A 7025-nucleotide genomic window follows, 5' to 3' on the forward strand; every position below is an offset into this window, starting at 1 on the left:
GAGGTCAGCTGCAGCAGCCTGTGGACCTCCTTGCTAGAAAGTCGTTTTATGATTCTTGGGTTTTAGGCTCTGGCATCTACAAATGCTGTAAATATTTCTTGTTTTATTTTTTTATTTATTTTTTTTTTTAAAGAGGGACTGTAAAAGTTGTTCTCGTATTTTTGCATGAACAAGGATTTTTGCTCATGCAGGGTTTTGGTCCCAATTTTTTTTTTTTGCATGTCAGAAAACTAACCCTGTACTTGGAGAGAGGGAATAAAGAGGAAACTCATTTCTCCTAGAAGGAGCCTCTCCCTTTTTCCCTGCCCTCTGACTGAGCTGACCTGTGGCCAGCATTAGAAGGAAATTATCTCACAAGCACCAGAAACGAGTCAATCACCACAAAGACCAATAATGGCACGACCAGCTCAATGCCATTTTTGAAATCCAGTTCAAGAGCTGAGAGATGCCAGGCAAAAACACTAAAGTATGTGTATCCCATCTGGCTTTGAGCAGAAAGCTCAGGAACACTGTGCAATTACACCACAGATTAATTTGGGCTTTCAATCTGAATATTCCACTGCTGGCTTTTTTTTTGTATGTCTGTGATCAGAATTTAGTTTCTCTGCAAGGCTACTTCAAGGGGAGGCACAAAGCAGCCAAAAGTCACAAAACATTTTCTTACCAGGGAATAAATTTAGATCCTTGCCTTTTCTTTTTCTTACTAAAATGTTGGAAAGAAAGTTGGGGCTTGGAATGGGATGATTGCTGCGAGAAAACATGGCTGGTTTTACTGCCCTTGCTATTGTGCCCCAAGGTCACAGTTAGGTCTGGAATCCCATTGTGCCACACATTGTCCACAGAGGAAGGAACAATCCTCATCTGCAAGGTCTGCAGTATTGATTAACCTTTGTTTGTTTGTGCAATTACTAGTTTATTGTTATGCAAAGTTATTTGCTTTAGAAGGGAAATGTTCTCAATTCAGAAATAATGAGGAATCAGTCATAGCACAAAGCCATGCATTGCATATAGGAAACATGGAAATATTTTCCTCATTTTCATGTGTGCCTGATTGAAGTTTCAGGTTTTCAGGTGATCTTGGGGACTTACACTCACGGCCCATGAAAGCCCATGTGATCAGGACACAGAATTCCTGGCAGTTCCTTGGAAACCTGCATTCTAAAATAACATGCACTAAGGCTGTGTGAGAAAACAGCAGCCCTGGGACTAACAGCATCCCAAATACAAAGCTGGTTCTCTTGCTGTAATATATATCTTGTTTCTGCAAAAAGTGGATATTCTGTGAATACAACTCTATAAACCACTGTCTTGCAAAATACACTTGATTTAAATTGATTATTTGGATAATCTGTATGGATTTACATTGGCTGCTGACTAAAATACCATTTTCTTGTCTACACAGTGATCTTGTCTTTCCCATTGCACTGCTGTTATCTCTTTTGCTATCTCATAATTTGAAGGAAATTCAGAACTGGATATAATCACAACTCGTAATTTGAAATGCTAATCTTTGACCTGTCAGTCCAGCTGTATCACATACAGTCTGCTCTATTAAACTTTAATGTCTACCCTAATAACCATGTAAGGCTAGAAATCCAGGGATTAGCTTTGATTCCTGTTTAATTACTGATATGTGCCTGTAGTGCTGCAAAGGAATCTTTCTCTTCTGACGGGTGCTGAGCATCTTTGCTTTGGTTTGTTTATAAGCTGGTGAAAGTTGGTCTATCATAGCTTTTCTCCAAATAGGACTAATATAAATTTTATTTCATTTAGCTGAAGAATGGTGCACTCAGAGCACCAGTGACTATTTTTCACTTTGTGTGTACTGCAGCCTGCCTGCTGTAAATATTCCAGACCCTGGGATGCCAGGAGAAGAGGTGAATTTTCTTTCATTCAGGATCATCTGGATTCTGAGTGGGTAGAAGACTGTGTATGAAGCAACTTGATTGTGAGAAGATGGATAAAAACCTGGCCCTGTTGAAACTAAGGGTAACATTTCCACCGACTTCAGTAGAGCCAAGATTATTTACAATATTTTGGTTTGGGCTAATGGCATTTTCACTGTCCAAATAGATGCTGTCAAGGGAGGTAATTACTGGTTTTGCTTGTGTCTCTGAGCCATATGAGTGCTCTCTCCATGTTGTGTGGTTAGGAAGGTGTAAGATCAGAAGTCTGGTGGTGTTCACATGTGTTGAAAGTGGGTGAAGTTCACAGGCATATGGCCTTCTGCACATTAGTGCTCCTGAGTTACATGCTGGAAATCAGAGTCATCTAGTTTGGAAATGATTAAGATCATTGAGTCCAAATATAAATCTAAAGTTGCCAAGTCCCACACAAAACCACGTCCTCATGCACCACTGCTACAAATAGGATAATATAATTGTAAGTATAATTGTGAGTGCCTGAGGACACGAGAAGACCTGTTTGGATTGCAGACTGGAAACTCTCTTGGCAAAAACACCTTATTTCTTTTTCATAGGGAGGTCTGGCCATTGCCCCAGAGGATGAGGTTGAGCACAGAGATCCCCATGGTGCAGGCCTGTGGTCACCCAGCCTGTGGTCACCCAGCCTGTGGTCACCCAGCCTGTGGTCACCCCAGGGTGTACTACTGCACTCCAGCCACCCAGGCAGCTCCTCCCAAACTGAAGGACAAGAGAAACCAGGGAAACTACTCCAGCAGGTACATCCAAGGATTTTGGTGAGCAGAAAAAGGCTATGGAGGCTCAGCAGATCCCTACTGTGGCCAGAGGTCTATCTGTGGAAGGAGCTGGCAGAGGTTGTGTTCCTGTATATGGTCTGTAAAACCTCTCCAGCTGGTTGGGAGTGCGGTTTTATGTGCATGTTTTAAAATTTGAAGCATAGCACTGAGTTGAATCAGGAAGTTTTCTTTTTTTTTAAATTTGTTTGGGTTTTTTTAAAGAAATGTATTTTTTTAAAGTGCAGCTTGCACTGGGAAAGGTCTCTTGGGATACAGTAGCATCTCTTCTAAAGCATACAAAGGCCAGAAAGCTAAACACCCTGACAGGGGCTACACTTGTTTGCCAAACCTCCTTGTTCATACACTTGCTCTGTGTGGCCTACTAGGAAACACAAGCATTCCCTGGTGTTGTAGCTGTGAGCTGAAGATCCTCTGTATGAGACAGAGTTTCCCCAGCACAACAGACTTTCCTCAGAGTTGTTCAGAGGAAGATTTTAGTTTTGCATCAATTTGGAACAGAACTCATTACTGAAGCTTGGGTTTTGGCTTTATTTTTTTTTCCTTTTTTTTTTTTTCTTTTTCCCAGATGGACTTCTTGTTGTTCAGCCAGTCCTTGTTCTCTCAAGCTTGTGACAACCCCCAGGCAGCTCTGGGACTTCATTTTCATGCAGGATCTACCTTTAGCATCCGAGTGCTCTTCTCTGAGTGAACACCTTGTCCCTTGTATTCCAAGACAGATAGTGAGTTCAGAGAGGATTTTTTGGGATACCTCACCAATTTGTTCCAATCCCTAAATTGTAAGGTCACCTTTGGCTGTGAAAAATGCTCACCCCTCTGAATCTAAGCTTATTGGGTTCCTAAGTATTTTATAAGGATTCACTGTAAATTTTTTAGGGACTATTTTGAATGAGTACCTGAGTTGCTGGTATGGATAGGTGGAAAATTATAATGACTCCTGCGTGTGTTTTATAGCTACTTTTGTGCATATTTTCAACAACTACAATGGTTACGCCCATAAACTGAAAAGAAAAAAATCTCTTTCCCGTCTGCTGGCTTTTCTTGCGCCTCGTGTATATTCTTGTTTATTCTGCTGGGCTTCCAAGATGGAAGTTTGTACAAACATTTTAGAGTTTTGAAAAACAACAACCAGAGGCAAAAGAAGAAAAAAAGAAAACAAGGAGCAGGGTGATCAGCTCTCAAGTGGGTCTGTGCATCCTTTGCTTTATCATCTGGAGCTTCAAGCTGGCATTAATTTTTATAAAGTTTGGGACATGAAGAACCTCCTGTTTTCTGCTCTGTAAATGAGAGTGACATGCTATTTCTTTCATGTATATTCTTTGGAATTCATCCCCTGGCTGTATAGCTCCATACTTCCTGAAGATTATGTACATATGAAGGAAATAATCACAGCAGAAGCCACCCAAATACCTGTGGGTGATCAGATAACCCAACTCGCTCTACAGCTTTTGAAAATCCTGAGTCAGGTGTTTGCTATCCAAAGAAGTTTCCTGAAAAAATAATTTCTGGGGTTTGTGTGCACAAAATTGTTTTATCTTCTCTTCTAGTTTTTGCTGCGGAGAGGTGAGGGATCTGCAGACACACAGGGAGGAGAAGATGAGGAAATGGGTGAGTGAAAAGGTTCCTTCAGCTGGCGCCAGTGGTCAGGAGCCTTCTCATGAAGAGATTAATTCTTTATGTAAAGGAAAAGCAAGTGCATCTTGTTCATCTGGTTTGCCCCTTGTGGCTGATGTAGCAGTATTTTCAATGTTCATCATGTGTACAGTTAATGCTATTTTGTATAATTCATTGATTTCCATACAATCTCTGTTGGGCATACTTCCTATGCAGGGAACCAAGCATGCCAACTGCTTTCTGATATAAACTCTAAGTTGAAAATATAAAGAGTGTCTGATTTCCACATTGGTTCTCCCCAGCTGCAAGTAGAGGTTGGCATTAGCCAAGGATGCTGGCTTGGTTACAGTCCAGAGAAGCTCACGCAGGTTTTAAGGGACACTTCCCAACTTCCACAGGCTTCATGCAGAGGAAAGGATAACTCAGTCTGCCTGCAGCACTGTGGATGCCAGGATGTGTCCCTGCTGGACACAGAGGAGCAGCCACCATCTGTGTGCTGGTGACCAAGGCCACGGCTTGTGCTGAGGGCACCAACAGACCCAGGCTGCCGCGGTGGTGCAAACAAAATATCTGTGTGGAGGCGAGCCACGTCCGACGGGTTGCAGCTGTCCCTCTGCCTGCTGGCCACCCCCGCCCCACACCAAATGTAAATCATCACCCTTTTCCCTTTTAACATAACAGTTGTGTCATTTAAAAGCTCAAAGAGCTGAGAAAAAAGTCTACTTGTTTAGAGAAACCATTAAAACAAATTATGAGCATTTAATAAATGGGCAAAACTGTCTGTTTGTCATAACACAGAATTTTTCCTTTAAATAGCCAAACAACCACCCAAAATGTTCCTCATAGATGGGTGTGTTGGGGGATATTTCCAGTGTCAATCTCACTGGGGTTCTTTCTGGGAGTCTTTGGCCCAAATTCCTGCACAGATGGGTGGAGGGCTCAGGATGGGGTAAAAAGCTGTGCTGAACTCCTTTTGGGACTGGTGATGGAGCAGGAAAGCTTTCCTGGTCTTGTGGTACCCAGACAGGCTGGCACACATTCCCTCCACCCTGGCAGTGCAGGGATGGGAGCACAATGCCCAGGTACCACACTGTGCTCAGCTCCATGAGCTGCCCTTGGCTGTTCCTTGGGAGGAGGGTCTGTCTCACATGAAAATGGAAGTTTTCCTAAAGCTTAGATGCATCTCTTGAATAAACAGTAGCTTGGCCACTGCCTTTGGAGAGCAGTTCAGTGTTCTTCTCACTTCTCATGTGATACGCCTTTTTTTCAAAACATTTCCTGATCCTGAGCTCCTTCCTCAGGTTGTGGGAACATTCAGGTTTGGATCTGCAGTGTGTGGGCTGGCCTCTCTCCAGTTGTTTAACAGATGATTGCTTTGGATAGGATTATCTTGGACAGGCAGAGAATCATCTCTGCAGTGCTGGGACCGCCTTCGCCCTGGGAGGGGGGAGTGACCAGAGCGAGCTGTGATGCTCCTGCTGGCAAGAGCCTCCTCCTGACAGGGTATCCAGGCTCTGGACATGTGATCCCATCTTTAACAGCTTTTACATCCTTGGTCCATAAGAAGATTGACTGATTAGTCTTAAGAGATTGATTAGTGGTTAAACCGCCTTGTAATGGTCCTTTTTACCTTTAGAGCCTTCCAAATTCTGGGAGAAAACCTGCTGTGTGTTTTGCTGTTTGGTGAGTCAGGAGCCTGAAGATAATTAATTGCTCAGCCATTAAGTGCCCAACATCTCTGTGTATCACAGGACCGCAGCTTCACTTGTGTGAAACGTGACTGCTGGCTCCCATCAGCTGCAGCCATGGACAGCCACGGGTGTCTGCAGTCTGCAGTGGTGTTGTGGAGCAGCTCCTGGGGGCTGCAGACACTGTCTGAGCCAACCCCTACAAAGTAGGAGCTGCAGCATGGCAGGCTGCTCAGGGAAGGCAAAACCAGATGGGCCTTGACAAGCACAAAGCTGCTGCACCCCTGACACTGTTCATCCTCTTCTGATGGGGCCAAGGGGTGACTTGCTGAGCACTTGGGGCACTCCTGTCATACACCCTATGTGGTGACGGGCCAGCTCACTGGAGGTATCTCAGCTTGTGGCTGGCACCCCTACAGGATGTTTCCATATTTCTCTGAAAGTGCTTGGAGCTGGCAGTTTTTACAAGATAGTTGGCCCAATGAGGGAAGCAAATTCGTTCTGCTGTCATGATGGAATTGGGCAAAAGTGGAGAGTAAAGAAAAAGAAAAAACTTTTTTGAGTCAGTCCCTATATTGTCTGTGAGCTCCAACAACATAGCAGGGTGGAAGTCTGGTGACGTTTGTTGGAAGAGGGTGTGGAAGGTTTTGCTGAATTTTTGTAGGTACGTGAATTTGGAGATGGTGATTCTCAAGGGTTCAATTTAATTTTAATTTCTCTGTGGGGTTCATGAGGAACAAGTCCTCTGAAAATGAAGGTGTGAAAACAGCATTTAGCAGTCAGGGTGCTTCCCTAAGGGCCAATGGCAATGTCACCACTGGGAGCTGGCGCTGGTTAAGTGAATCAGTCACGTATGAAAAAGGCCAAATAAATTTGGTTTGTGATAAAGAAGATGGCAAAAGATATGTCATGAACAGAATTTTGGAGATGACAAAGAAGGAAGCAAAGGAAAGAATGGAAGAAATGTTGCAAGGGCTAAACACAAAGGTTTCAAAACAGGCTCAGTG

The 7025-nt window shown here is 43.5% G+C and overlaps 1 long non-coding RNA gene across 1 annotated transcript; it reads left to right on the forward strand.

Moving 5' to 3' along the window:
- Window positions 1-236: 236 nt before the first annotated feature.
- On the forward strand, window positions 237-5097 carry LOC121470697 (uncharacterized). The gene is made up of 3 exons (XR_005981857.2): window positions 237-2680; window positions 4264-4324; window positions 4633-5097. It is a non-coding gene; the product is annotated as an uncharacterized lncRNA (long non-coding RNA).
- Window positions 5098-7025: the final 1928 nt, after the last annotated feature.

The sequence above is a fragment of the Taeniopygia guttata genome, chromosome 13 (genome assembly GCF_048771995.1).
Source record: "Taeniopygia guttata chromosome 13, bTaeGut7.mat, whole genome shotgun sequence".
Taxonomy (NCBI): domain Eukaryota; kingdom Metazoa; phylum Chordata; class Aves; order Passeriformes; family Estrildidae; genus Taeniopygia; species Taeniopygia guttata.